At 36.2% G+C, this 14,599-nt stretch overlaps 1 pseudogene; it reads left to right on the top strand.

The window, feature by feature from the left end:
- Window positions 1-13,797, top strand: part of LOC128563424 (pre-mRNA-splicing factor RBM22-like) — a 72,024-nt pseudogene extending 58,227 nt beyond the window's left edge.
- The last annotated feature ends 802 nt before the right edge of the window (window positions 13,798-14,599 follow it).

Genomic DNA, 14,599 nt, shown 5'->3' with positions numbered 1-14,599 from the left:
ACCATTCTCAAGTTCATGTTAACAATGTCTTTTTTTTTTTTTTTTTTGAGACAGAGCCTCAAGCTGTCACCCTGGGTAGAGTGCTGTTGCATCACAGCTCACAGCAACCTCCAACTCCTGGGCTTAAGCAAGTCTCCTGCCTCTGCCTCCCAAGTAGCTGGGACTACAAGCGCCCGCCACAACGCCCAGCTACTTTTTGGTTACAGCTGTCATTGTTGTTTGGCGGGCCCTGGGCTGGATTCGAACCCGCCAGCTCAGGTGTATGTGGCTGGCAACTTAGCCGCTTGCGCCAATGTCTTTTTATTTTTTACAGACATGTGAGCCAGGAAGTGAGCCTAAAATATGAGCAATTAAATAAATATTCTAAATCGCACAAATTCAAACTCACATACTTTATTTGTAGTTGTGATTCTTCTTTTCTCCCAAGACCCTACTACGTATTACATTGAGTACATACTACAGAATTTAGCTGTGAGGTTTCCAAGCTTTTCCATGACGAAATAAACATATGAGAAAGTGAGAGATAAACTGCTCCAGGGAGATCTGCAGCAGATGACTTGACGAAACAGAAATGAGAAGAAATGCCAGGAAAGGTGAATTATAAAAATAATAAAAATGATATAAATATGATATAAAAATGATATAAATCAAATCAATTTGTATTCATTTAATATCGACATGCATACACACACCCAAACATGCATGTGTGTGTCCACTCCCATGTTCATTACTGCATTATTCCTAATAATCAAGATATTAAAATAATCGAAGTCTCCATCAAGGGCTGCATAGGTTCAAAAGGTGACATAGATATAAAGTGGCACACTATTCAGCTTTTAAAAAGAAGGAAATTCTGTTATTTGCAGCAACATGGATGAACCCGGAGGACGTTATGTTAAGTGAGATAAGCCAGGCACAGAAAAAAAAAAATACATGAATACTTAACATGAATCTCTCAAAATGCACATTGGTTAGATGAGTGTCATATATAGTCAAGAACAAAGGACTTTCTGAATAAAGCCTTATAAATTTATGTAGAACCAGGTACAAAGTGAGAGTGAAAAAGAAGCAAGTCAGAAATCTCTAAGCTGTAAGATTTGAGTCGAAACTAGAGAGTTTTTGACAACCCAATCACGAGAGTCCTATACAGAGATCCATGATTGACCCTACAGAAATTGACATAAATGCCTGCTCTTTGAATTCTCAGAATAATTTTAAGTACATAAAATAGGGGCTGCACTTCAGGAAAATTTCTATTGATACTTAAAGATGTATACCCTCAGGTATTTGGGAAATTCTGTGATTCAATTAAACTTTTTTCTGAGAGTAATGACATTTAAAAAAAAGCCGTCGTATCATTCAACTGACACATACACAAAAAGGTAAAATGTCATATCAAAGTTGCACCCGTGACCTCTGAAACATTAGTGATTGATAGAGCTATCCAACTATGTAACATTCAAATTTGATATTGAGAATTTAGTACACTTTTAATGTTCACAGTCAGTAATTTTCTAATCAACTAATATACTAAAATGTTTCCCATTGATGTAAAATCCAGTGTAAATTATTTTGAGTGCACACCACTCCTGAAGTAAGAACTGATTTGCTTGAAAACGGAAAAAGGAAATAAGAATTTACAGGTGCATGAAATATTTAGCTGTGTTATGTGTATGAAGACTGATTGCTAATTTCAGGATTTCTCTGCATGCAGGTTATCTAAGTATAGCCAAATAATTGATTCAAACTGTTTATTTGAACAGTAGATTAATTTACTTATCAGCAATTTAACAGAGTGTATTCTCCCTGCCCTAGCCTGCCCAGGGTCTCTGCATGTGTTGGCTGATTAGTATAATTTTCAGATATTATGACAGCATGTCAAGGTTCCAATTTTTGGATCGAGAAAAAAAAATGAGCTTTTTAATCTATATTACATAGTTAATTATATTATAACAGCACGTATGTTTTCCTTGGATTTCATGCTTTTTTTTTTTTTTACACTGTTTTTTTCCATTCATTAAATAGCCCATGATATTGGAAGCTTGGTTGGGTAAAACTGAGGGTGTATCATACCTTTTCCGGAATACTGACTCATGTGAAATTCAGTGTTCTTTTCAAATAGTGGCTAAAAGGAGAGTTTTAAACCTGCTCCCATTCCTTTTGATTTGGTAGACTTGGGATGTGAATTGGATGTCCGGTTATAAACTACTGAGATCATTTTCCTGAACAGCCAAATCTTAAAATTTTACCCATTTATGGCTCAAAAACTACAATTGCTACTTTCAGAAAGAATATCGGTCTAAAGCAAAACATCAATCAATTAATGATAAACCTATCTTCCAGGAAGTTAAAGGTTGATCTGCACCAAAAATGTATTTAGTAAAATATTTTCTCCTGTGCTCACAAAATATAGTAACTTCTATAATGTTGAATAGGTGATTTTGGAAATATTACTAACAATGTAATGCAAACAACTTTTAGTTATATACGTTGCTCAGTTCTTTCAAAAGATTAGATAAATAATTTGTACTTTTTTGTACCTAAGAAGGTTTGTGAAACATCTGCCTGCTGATTTTTCTTTTAAGGAACGCATGTCAGATCCAAAAAGTGGGTTTTCAACTGTATAGTAAGTATCATTACACAAAACAGAGAAACAAGAAGATGAAGTGATGAAGAAAGTGAGAAGACCAGAGGAAATATGTCTATTTTAGCATTAAATTCATCATGCAGATTTTGTGAGTGAAATATAGTGATTTGAGAGCATTATTATGTTGCCTTAAAACACACACTTTAAACAAACCTGGGGTTGTAACCAGCTTTCATGGCATGCTCTAAACTGCTCTTTCTTCTTAAGGAATAAATTACATTTATCTGCACAGATGTTGAAAATCCTGTTAAGCCCTTGTCAAAGATTTGTTTGTTTTACATTAAACAAATTTATGATGAACATTCGCAAATAAATGAAAAAATTAAAAAAAAATCTATTAACAACACTCTTGCAATTCAACTAAAGCCAAATTATGATCTGCCAGAAAACAGTGACACTGTCATAACCTCTCTGCCTAATGTTTCACAGAATAACCAGTAGGCATCTCACCACACTACAAATAAGAAGGGTTTCAACATGACTTCTCGAGTATGAGAAAACTTGCTATATTTGCCAACATACTTTCTTTTCATATGTTCTGTCTTTTTGAACATTCTGAATAGAAACTTACACAATTTATTACCTGCACCAAGCTTCCTTATTTTTTTTTTCTTTTCCCTGCACTCATGCAAGGTTTCTCAAACATAATATGTGTTATCCATGCCAGATCAGATATATGTCAGACTATGGGTCTGTTTCCACATGGGTCAGTTTTCCAGGAAAGTTATAATGCTCCTTCTGGTTTACCCAAGCAAGCTTCCCATGTAATGGGCTATGTCAGACTAAAGCAAAAGCCAGCTGTTCACCTCTGTATAAAGTAGCAAGTGAAGAAACTAATCAGCAGGCGTTCAGTCAATACTAAACTAGATTTAGGTATAAGCAGCCCAAGTAGCTGCCTTGGCTGCCCTATTTCCATTGATTAAAGGTGCTTAAGACCTTTAATTGATTAGAGTCAAATTACTGGTGAATAATTTCATAATAAAATGAGAAAAAAGTGATTTTAATGTGTATGCACGTGTGTATTACAAGATAAAAAATAAGTTTTGCCTGCATTTTCTAGGAGATCTGTACGCACTATAAAATGAATTCTTTGCAGCCAATTTGACTGCAGAGGTAGTGTTTCATTCATTCAATAATTCATTTATCAAATGTCTCATATTACAGAGCACTATATTAGTATGTGCAGTTTTGGAGAAAAAAAGACACTCTGCCTATTAGTACCTCAAATATTAATACAAAGACTGAACAGATAAAAATGACAATCCATTATTATAATTGCTCCAATGGGATTAAGCACAAATTCTTGCAGGAATAAAGGTCATTTTGATCATGTTAAAAAAAAATACAAAATAAGGTCTACAAAATGAAAAAAAACAATTGCCTAAATTTTGCTTTCAAGACTGTTCTGGATTTTTCCAGGCAAAGTGAAAGCAGAAGTGAGGGGATACATGTCAGAGAAAGGAAACAGTCATATCCGGTAGCAACACACATGTTTTTCAAATATATTTTGAGGGAAGTATAAAAACATTGAAGAATTTAAAGGAAGAGGGTAATTAGATCATTCCCTGAGGGTGCATTGAATTTACCTGGAGATGTAAAGGGTTGAGGGTAAGAACAAAGGGGGTGATAATGAGTTTCATATGAAGACAATCATTTGGAAGATGTCAGGAAAATAGAAGAAGGAGGTGAGGAAAAGAGAAAAATCAAGTATTGAGAATTTGGAAGGTGTCAAAAAAGCAGCAGAAGAAAATGAGGAAAAGAGAAAAATCAAAGCTAAGGTTTCTGGCTTTGGCTCCTGGATACAAAATTATGATACAAAAGTTCTAGACTTTAACCACTAAATAATTAGGAAAATAAATTAAGCAGAAAGTTAGTAAACACAGGGAGAAATATTTGAAAGATTATTTTTATCACAATAATAATTTCAAGAAGCTATTATAAACGACTGCTCAAAATTGACCTTGATTTTAATTCAGAGACCAGTCCGGTCATTGTATAGCTTGGAAGACACTTAGCCAATATTATTAAACCAGAGTCTACTATGCTGTAACACCCTGAGAAGCAGAAATGCGTCCATTAAACAATATTAAGACCCCAATGGGTCCTCCGCTTCCTCCATAAATGAATTATGAATAAGACAAAACCAAAAGCTGTTTAAGAGATAACAAGAATTAAAGAATTTGCAGCAGATGGTACCAGCTGTGCGCATTTAATTCCAGCTCAAACAATCTGCCAAACAGTTAGACAGAACTGCTTCTGCATGTGAAATTGGAGTGTCTCAGAGCCAAGGAAGAAATCTGAGAGTAGGCTTTCTGGCATTCGTTATCAAACCTTTTATTATAATTAATGTTAGTGGACACAAACCTTCTTTCCTTCCACTGCTTTTTCTGTTCTATGTCGATTCTCTCTTTTGGTCTCTTGCTCTCTCAATCTCTTCTCCTCCCTGTGTTCGATAAGCAAATACGTATACACGACAATGTTTGCATCAGTTAAATAAAGAGTAAACCCAAAGAGTTACTTTGTTAAAATGCAGTATCCTAGGCACTCAACAAATATACACTGAGTAAATATAGATAGTATTAAAAGAGTTTATTTTGGATATTTTGTAGATAAATTTTTAAATGGACTCTAGGATATTCCATTTATTTATAAAGGTATTAACTGTAAACGGCAACGAAAAGTAGTATAAATGTTACAAGATAATATACAGACTTTTTAAAAAGTGCACTTAAAACTCATTGGAATAGACAACTACCACAAACCTGGAAAAATCAGACTTGAATTCAGCGTTGAGGTGGGATTTGGACAGACTTATAGATGATAACCAAGTATTGAAGGTCAAAGAAGCGCTACTCAACTAGGGCTCCAATGGAGAAATACGTATTCAGGGTTGCCTTTATCAGAATAGACTCACTGGATGGAGGACACACCCAGTAAAGACCTTAACTCTGAGATTTGAGATCACAAATTTAACCTAAAAATAATGATAACTGGAAATGAGGAAGGCAAAGAGAAGAGCCACGATGAAATTATTCCACTCAGAGGATTACAGAATGAAGCAGAAATGGTAGGTGAGCCTGAGGACAGTCAAGGTAGCAGGAAGTCCTTGGGATCAACAGCACCTGTGTGCGATACCCACTCCCTGGGGCCAGGTGGTGGTAGTCGGATGGATACAAGGGAGGGGACACAGTGAAGTGTACCACAAAGGATACTCTTTCAGATGTTGGTATTTGACTGTAAGACAAAGTTAAGAACGAATGAGGTATAAAAAGAAGGTTTTGACTCTGACAAGTTGGGAAAATAAGGGCAGTGATTATAGAGTTTGATGAGAAGAACCAAATTGAGGGAGGCAGATGTAACTGGATGAAAATGAATGCAATTTTAGCTCTGCTGAGTTTGAGGCATAAGGAAGGGAACAAAATGGACACAGCTGAGGCTCCAACTGGGGCCTGGCAGTGCTAGACCAGACACGGATTATGTAAAACCCTTCCTAGAAAAGGTGATTCGGTAAGAGTACATATAAGTCTTGGAAAAAAGAATATAAAAGAAAATGTATGGAGACCTCCACATGTTCCTGTGAAGAATGCTTCTATTCTGGGTAGGAATAGAAAACAGACTTCCGGGGGGTAGGGTGAGTCTATGTCGTTAAATTTAAATCTTGTAGATTTAATGTACATTCATAAAATCAGGGTCTTTGGCAGCCTCAGGTATTGCATTATTTTCCCAGTGCAATCATAAAAAATTACCTGAAACATGGTGCCTTAAAACAACACCAATTTGTTTTCTCACAGATTGAAATCAAGATGGGGGCCTGATTTTGTCTGGAGGTGATGGGGGCAAATCAGTTGCCTATTTTTCTCCTAGTTTCTATTGATTGCCAACCATGTTCCGCATTCCTTGGCTTACAGACTCGCCACTTCAATTTCTACTTCCTTTTTCACATCAGCTTTTCTTCCGTGGCTTCTTGTTTCCCATCGCTTTCTTATCCGCGTCCTTCCTATATAAGGATACTGTATGTATCTTAAATCCAGGATGATCCAATCTCAACATCCTTACAGTAGTTACATCTGCAAAGACTTTTTTTGGGGGGGTGCAGAAAGGTTCAGGCCAGGTTTAATGAAAGGGACAGAGACTCTTCTGGGCAGGGCAAAGATGGAGTCTGCCTGCAAAGACTCTTTTAAAAAATTGTTTATTATTAATTAACAAATACTAATTGTATCTATTTGCAATAAGCAAGGTGATATTTTGATACATGCAAACACTGAAGAATGATGAAGTCAAGATAATTAATACAATCATCACCTCCACATACTTGACACTTTTTAAAAACAAAGTCATGTTCACAATATCCAGGGTTTAGGACTTAGAAATATATTTTTGGAAGACCCACTAAATCTAAAATATATTTTAGAAGACCCACCCTTTTCTTTAACACACTAGAAATAACTGAAAATGATATGAAGTAGTAGGGTTATAAGGTAACTTACACTCTCATATCATTTCAAAGCATTAATAAAAACTGTGTGAGGTAAACGGTTATTTCCATTTCACAGGTAAAAAAAATTAAGGTGCAAGAAAGGCATATAAGTATTATATGTCTATTGTCAGAGTTTTCTAAAAAGTGACTATTTATTGTCCTAAAGGCATTTTGATTCAATTTATTTTTTTAGTTTTAAGAGCATTACTGCATGCTGACCCAAACCCAGAAAGACATTTATTTTATTGTATCTCCTGTGGAAAAGATGACTTTGTGTTCGTACAATACTTTATCCTTGTTCTCTTGTCACCACTGAGAGTGTAAGTTTCCTAACCAAGAAAGGTACGTTTTGTTTGTTGTTTGGTGATTGCTGTTGATTGCTTTGTTGCATGTCCACTGCCTTATTTTTTATTTAGAAAAAGATTTAAAAAATTGAGAAAATTAAAGATCAAGAGTCTTTTTATCTTAGAAGAAGCACACTCTAAAAAATTAAAATAGTCAAACTGAGTGATTTCACATTGGAGTTGCTAGATAGCTTAACCCCCTAAGAGAGGCTGTGGTATTGTAGCTATGTAAAGATCTTATATCATACACTAAATAAATATTTGGTTCATTCTAACCTACACCAGATATATGAAATTTCCCAAAATTCAGATTGATGTCCGTGTACACATACCAGATAAATAAATTCAGGATGAATTTGTAAATATAACATGTGTTCCTAATATCACGTTAGGATATGTCAATGTCAATACCCGGAGGAAAATATTCTAAATCAAACTACTCATTTATAATAATTATTTTCCATAATTAAGTATGTTTATAATAAAATTCCTGATGACTTCAATCAACTTGAAGGGTTAAATTGATTCTTTTGATAGATCACTGCATACAAAATACCAAACAACACATTGATTTGCTCATTCAGTGAAACAATCCATTGATTGAGTTGTTTAAAAATGTACACCGGAGGTTTATAGGTTTATGTGAGTTGACCAATCATTGTAGTCTATGTACTAAAAGAAGTAGGGAATACTGGAGAAGACTCTCATTGTCTCCAAATTCCCACTACTCCCTGGCTAATTTTACCTCTTTTAGCCATATCCTTATATCTTTTGTAAAAGTGTAACAGCCTAATTGACTAAATCTAAAATATGCACGTGGCTTTCCTAACTTTATTCATAAAATAAAGGACCCCCAACTAAGTGTTTTCCTGTTAAGCATCCTTGTATGATTCTAGAACGGCTCAAATGTTATTATTTTCCATGAAGTTTTTCCCAATTCCTCAGCTAACAATAATCTCCCGTCATCTTGGTATTTTACAAGCATCTTCCTTAAAATGGTTATACATAGTAAATATAGTGACACTCACTATAGTAACTTGAGAATGTGTTCTATCTCTTCTACTACGTTGTGAACTCCTTGAAGACACAGTAATACGTGATTCCTGTTCTTGTTTCCTTGCAATAGGAGCTTAAATAAGTGAAAGAACACACACATAAAAATGATACTAGCTGTACAAAGAGTAGAGATGAAATTGATGAGTGCCCAATGGGACAGATATTTGTACTTACAAAGGGATAATGTGCAGTCAAACCCAAATCAGCAGCATTGATTTTCTTTCTTTTCATGGCCAAAATAATCATTCTTAGTCAAGGTCATTTTAATCTTTGTAGCTGAAAAAAATATTCTATTTTGTTTGGTTTCCTTTGCTCTTATTCTGAGAAATTAATTTTAAGATAAATTCAAAAAAACAATGAAATAACAGAGTTGTTAGTGATCATTCGAGATATGGAAAATTAGAGTAAATTATGGAGTAATAAATACTTGTAGTCTTAATGTGGTTTGAGTTTGAATACTAGTATACATACAAACATATATGATTTCTGGTCTTTGAATTTCTCTTTTTTTTTTTTTTTTGTAGAGACAGAGTCTCACGGTACCGCCCTCCAGTAGAGTGCTGTGGCATCACACGGCTCACAGCAACCTCTAACTCTTGGGCTTACGCGATTCTCTTGCCTCAGCCTCCCAAGCAGCTGGGACTACAGGCGTGCGCCACAACGCCTGGATATTTTTCTGTTGCAGTTTGGCCGGGGCTGGGTCCGAACCCGCCACCCTCGGCATATGGGGTTGGCGCTCTACTCACTGAGCCACAGGCGCCGCCCCATGGTCTTTGAATTTCTAAAGCATCCAGAAATGATACTTTCAATGGTTCCTTTTATTTAATAATTTATAAACATTTAGGAAAACCAATCTCACAATTAAATGTTTTCATACAAAATAATTAATGAATTCTGCTTTCTCACCAGCAAAGCAGTTTACTATCACATGAAAAATATTCCAAGGACAAGAGAAATATACTTGCCTTTTACCTATAGGCTGTGCTTTGCTATGTTGGAGCTTCTCAATTATGATCAAATATAATTTTTAAAAAATGCTCATACCCTTGTGGAATTGAATTTCAAGTTGTAAAATTGTCTACCACGTATGTTTAGATTTCTCAGTTAAAAATTTCAAAAATTGATTCTTAATTGAATGAATAATCGAATTATAAAAAAGGCCTTTGACATACTACTTAATTTATGATAGACTAAACAATAACAAAATTCAATGTATTAATGGTTTATTATCTTGGAAATACTTCAAAATATGTGTTTATCGCAAGAAATTATAATCAATTTTAAAGATCAGCAGAGACCATGGGGATGATAACTTCAGATAACTAAATGTCTTTAAAATAATAAGGGACTAATTGGCAGATAGCCAATTTATGAAATTAAATCCATACTACATTTTCATAGTAATTTTGATAGATTATATATACTATAACGTCAACTTTTTAATTTATGTTCTCTAAATATTTGTGTATTTCTAAATGCATTTGAAACTGATATTACATGCTGTTTGGTGTAGTAGAGTTAATGAGCTATCACACTGGGCCTTGAGGTTTATTCACATAATGTCATCAAAATAACTTTGCATTTTGAGTTTTCATTTTTGTTTGTTTGCTTGCTCTGTCACCTGGGCTAGAGTGCCATGACATCAGCCTAACTCAGAGCACCCTCAAACTCCTAGGCGCCAGTGTGTCTCCTGCCTCCGCCTCCTGAGTAGCTGGGACTTCAGGCACTGCACAATGCCTGCTAAATTTGTTTTAAATTTGAGTTGAGACCAGGTCTCACTCATGCTCAGACTGGTCTTGAACTCTGGAGCTCAAGAGATCCTCCAGCCTTGGCCTCCCAGAATGCTAAGATTACAAGTGTGAGCCACCAAGTCTGGCCTCACAATTTTGTTATTGAAGAAACACTAAGATCTGGATTATCCTGATTATTTAGCCAAGCTACTTTTTGTATAACTTTTTGTTTTTATCATTCCGGGCAAAGAGAAGTTAAGTGATACTGGCTCTAGGTAAGCAAGAGAGTGACACACACTCAAGAGAAAGAGGTCTTCAAAGAAATTCTCTATTCTTACCTCTTTCTTTCAAGATAGTGACTGAAATCCCCTCTCTCTCCTCCCACACACTCTATTCACCATGGTTCCCTGCTTTTAGGAAACACAGCTCATATATAGTTCATATCAAACTATGCATATATTAAATTGTCTAAGAAGGCAGCAATTAAGAATATTTAAGTGCAAATGTACCAAATTGTTAGATTTGTAGCTCATGTCAGAAATAAGTGTTTTTGTCATCAAAGTATGTTTTTTGTATTCACAGAGCAATAGAAACTATCTTAGGCTTCTCATTTCCTTGCTATTTAAATTGCAGTATTACTACTCATATGTGGCATGGAAACTTCTGTCTCTGACTTGCTACATGTGTCAAAAGCTTGAAAAGACTGAAGTGCCTGTTAAACCTCAGTATTAATGAAATTGTAACAGGAGTCAAGACATGAGGGTAATGCGGTCCAAGGAAGGTATGTACAGTTAGCGACTCTTCCAAGAATCTGGTCTCCACCTCTCAACTATGTTTCCAGACTAACAGCAGGAAGAACAGGTACTTTTATCTGCCTGATCATTTATCTTCTTAAATATGAATTTTTAAAGAAAAGTTATTTTATCATGAATATTAAGTCTCTTACCTTTCTTTTCCTACAACCAAATAGGAACTGTTACAAATCAAGTAAATGCATAGATTCAAATTTGAATTCCCTCATTTTTCTATATTTCACATTTAAATTCAAATGTTTTATCTCCCTGTAGTTAGAGAGAGATGGCTGCATGACTGATCCGAGAATGGACAGTTATAGAAAAATGAGTTCTTTGGGCCTTACTCTCCTGGCAGTGAATTCTATTTATATAGAAACACTGAAGATGAGCAAGGAAATGGCTGCTTGGTTGTTTGTAAATCATTAACATTTTTATCTTACTCTGGTTCCCAGCCTCTATAGACCACAGGTTTCAATTGGAACCTTTTATTAAAAAATATATATCTATAGTCAGTGGACATTCAGGACAGACTCAAACAATAATCCTCATATAAACTTGTATATCTATATGTAAATTAATAAAAGTACTTTCTAAGTACTTTCTAAGTCAGAAGTATTACACAGCGAGTCCTAAAAGTCACTCACGATGTTGCCAGGTATAGGGAAAATAGGAAATCATAGCTAAATTTTGTCATTTACAAAATATTCATTACAAAATTTGATAAGGAGGTGGGCAACAGGTAGAGAATATTTTGTAAATATTTTGTAATTTTCTTTATAAATTTTTGTAAACCTTTGAATAGTTTATAAATAAAGGTACATTATTTTTCATTTTCCCCATAGATGGGGGGACTTTCAGGACTGTGAAGATACTTTTTTCACTTATTAAAAATCGCTCCCTTCCCAACTTTTTGTGTGGTCTTTTCTAGATGTACTCTTTGTGTTTTAATGATTTTCATTTCTCTTTGGTATTGCTCCTATGATGCTAAACCAGAGTAGATAAATGTTGAGGGGCTTGTTTGTTGTTGAACAATTTTGGAAGAAGGGGTGGTTTTCTTTTTTCTCTTTTTAGCCCAAACTGGGCCCTGTTTAAGATCCAATTATATTCCATAAGTACTTGGAGGAAGAGCTGAAGAGAAGTAACAATCTGGTGCTTTCAGTTGAGATCTAACCTGTTTTTAAAATCCCTTAATGGTCCATAAACCCTGTGGTTGTCTTGATTATCCTGGGAAAGTCACTGTTTTCCCTGACCTGCATATGAGAAGGTCAATAGTATGATGTGAGGATTTTCTTTGTGTGTGTACACATACATTTTACAATTTGATCACTTATAAATGATGAATTCTTGCCTTTTTATATTTATGTAAGAAATGTACTGTTAAAATTATTTTATTACTAGACTATTTTAAAATAAATATCTTTGAGAGGTAGCATAGGGTACAGTACAGTTCAGTAGGCAACTATATTAACTCAGAAAGCAGAAACCATAGGTTCATATTTCCATAAGTAGGCAAGGCAAGATAGTTAACTTCTTTATATGTCCATTTTTCTTCTATATATTGGGATAACTGCAGTGCTTGTCTCAGAAGTTGTAGTGAGGCCTGAATGAGATATGTGCACATAGAACAGAGCCTGCCTAGAATACAGTAAGCACTTAATGTTTGCTATAATTTTAGCTATTTTTCTATATTCTCTTTTGAAGAGTCCCAAACAAATCTATTGAACAATTGTTTTGCTTTCCTACTAATCAGTTATCACAGGTAACCTCATTCTCCCAAGCAAAGATACTGTTTTTCCTTCTGGAAGGACTATAGGGTTTCTCATTGTGATTTTGGCTGATACTTTTATACCTTTGGAAATGTTTCCTTGAAGAGAAGAGATTGTTTAACAGTAAAGACTGGTATGATCTAGCACTAACTGCATTGGAGGAAATGCCCATGCTCCTGATGGTTACACTGGATAAACCACTTCATTTTCTCATGTCTTAACTTTTTCTGTCTGGAGAATAGGCTTTCCCATCTTATCACAGAATCTGGAAGATAGAGATGAAAAATGGCTTGTGATTTAATGTGAGCTATAGAAACTAGAGACTATACTGTATGGTTTGATGTTTTATGAGTTACTAGGTAAATGTTGTAACAACTTCACATTGAAATGACTGGCAGGATCCATTTAGAGAAAGATAATTGGATGATAGGATTAGCAGTCAGTTTGAAAATAAGTATCACAAGTTGGTATCTCAGTAGTTTTCATTGTGGTCCCCAAAGTTTATTCAAATACACATGACTTTTGAGAAATGAAGTTATTTATTTATTAATTTTTTGGCTTGAAGTCTTCCTGTCTGGATACAGTCATGTGTTCAAATAGATTGCAAAAAAACAAGATTTTGTTTCCTTTGTAACTTCAGTTCAGGCAACTGACCCCTGCACTCTTGGTATGGGGGGGGTTATTGAGTGTCCTCATTAAGTCCAAGGACCTGTTTGCATCTAAAGTGTTATCCAGTCCAGAAAAAGCAGAGGCAGCAGCAACAGCAGACTGGTATCTCGACTGAAATCAATGCCACAGCCACTGCCAAAGCTGCTGAGCAGGCTAATGACGTTTTCAATGTTGATCATCCCAATGGCGGTCTAGTCCCGACCTTGGAGCCCATTCCTCTCCGAAATCTGCATATGCAGACAATAAAAGTGGTCACTGACGGGAGAGAACAATATTCTGCCCCCACAGTTCTGAAGGAGCCTCTCTGCATTTAATGAGGTCAATTGGGTGTCTATAGTTTTTGCCTTTTGCTACAGCTCCCTACCCAGAAAAGAAAGCCCTCTCTAACACACGCACGCATGCAAACGCATACGTATTGCAAAAAACACACATGGGAAAACACCCACGCAAAGGAAATCACACCTTCCATCTCTTACTTTGAGCACCTCACACACGCGTGCGCGCGCGCACACACACACACACACACACACGCTGGAAGAATCACAGACCCACACACAATGCAACCTGCCTGGAGAACTCAGTATCCTTCCTACGCCTGCAGATTGAACCCACTCGCCACTCAAGCCTACGGACGCTCGTGCTGTGCCCACTTCCCCGAGCAGAACCCACCCACCCACCCAGATGCAACTGCCTTGCTCCTTGGAGCCGGCAGCTCCAGCGCGAGCCCAGGGACAAAAGCTGGCCAGTGTAATTGTGTGGTGCACGGGACAGGAAGTGGAAAGCTGTAAACTGAAGTTGCGCATCCCTCTTCACGAAGCCCTCGGACAGGTAGATGTTCATACCCACGATAGCTTTAGATATGCACATGAAGCCACAGGCAGCAGCCACTACCTATTTTAGAACTAGCGCTGCAGCCCTCCCCTCTCCTGAGATGGGACCGAATTCCTACAAAGGTCAGATCACCAGTCTGTGAGTCTAAAGAACGAATTTCTTAGTTGGAACATTTGGGCCAGGACTGGGCTGGAAAATATTAAGAAATTGACGCACAGGAGCACAACACGCTGGTCTTGAGAGGCAGCCCCCCTACAGCAGGGGATGAGAGAAACAGGGTGCCTT

The sequence above is a fragment of the Nycticebus coucang genome, chromosome 13 (assembly GCF_027406575.1).
Source record: "Nycticebus coucang isolate mNycCou1 chromosome 13, mNycCou1.pri, whole genome shotgun sequence".
NCBI classification, from domain to species: domain Eukaryota; kingdom Metazoa; phylum Chordata; class Mammalia; order Primates; family Lorisidae; genus Nycticebus; species Nycticebus coucang.
This window is presented reverse-complemented; position numbering and strand designations above follow the sequence as displayed.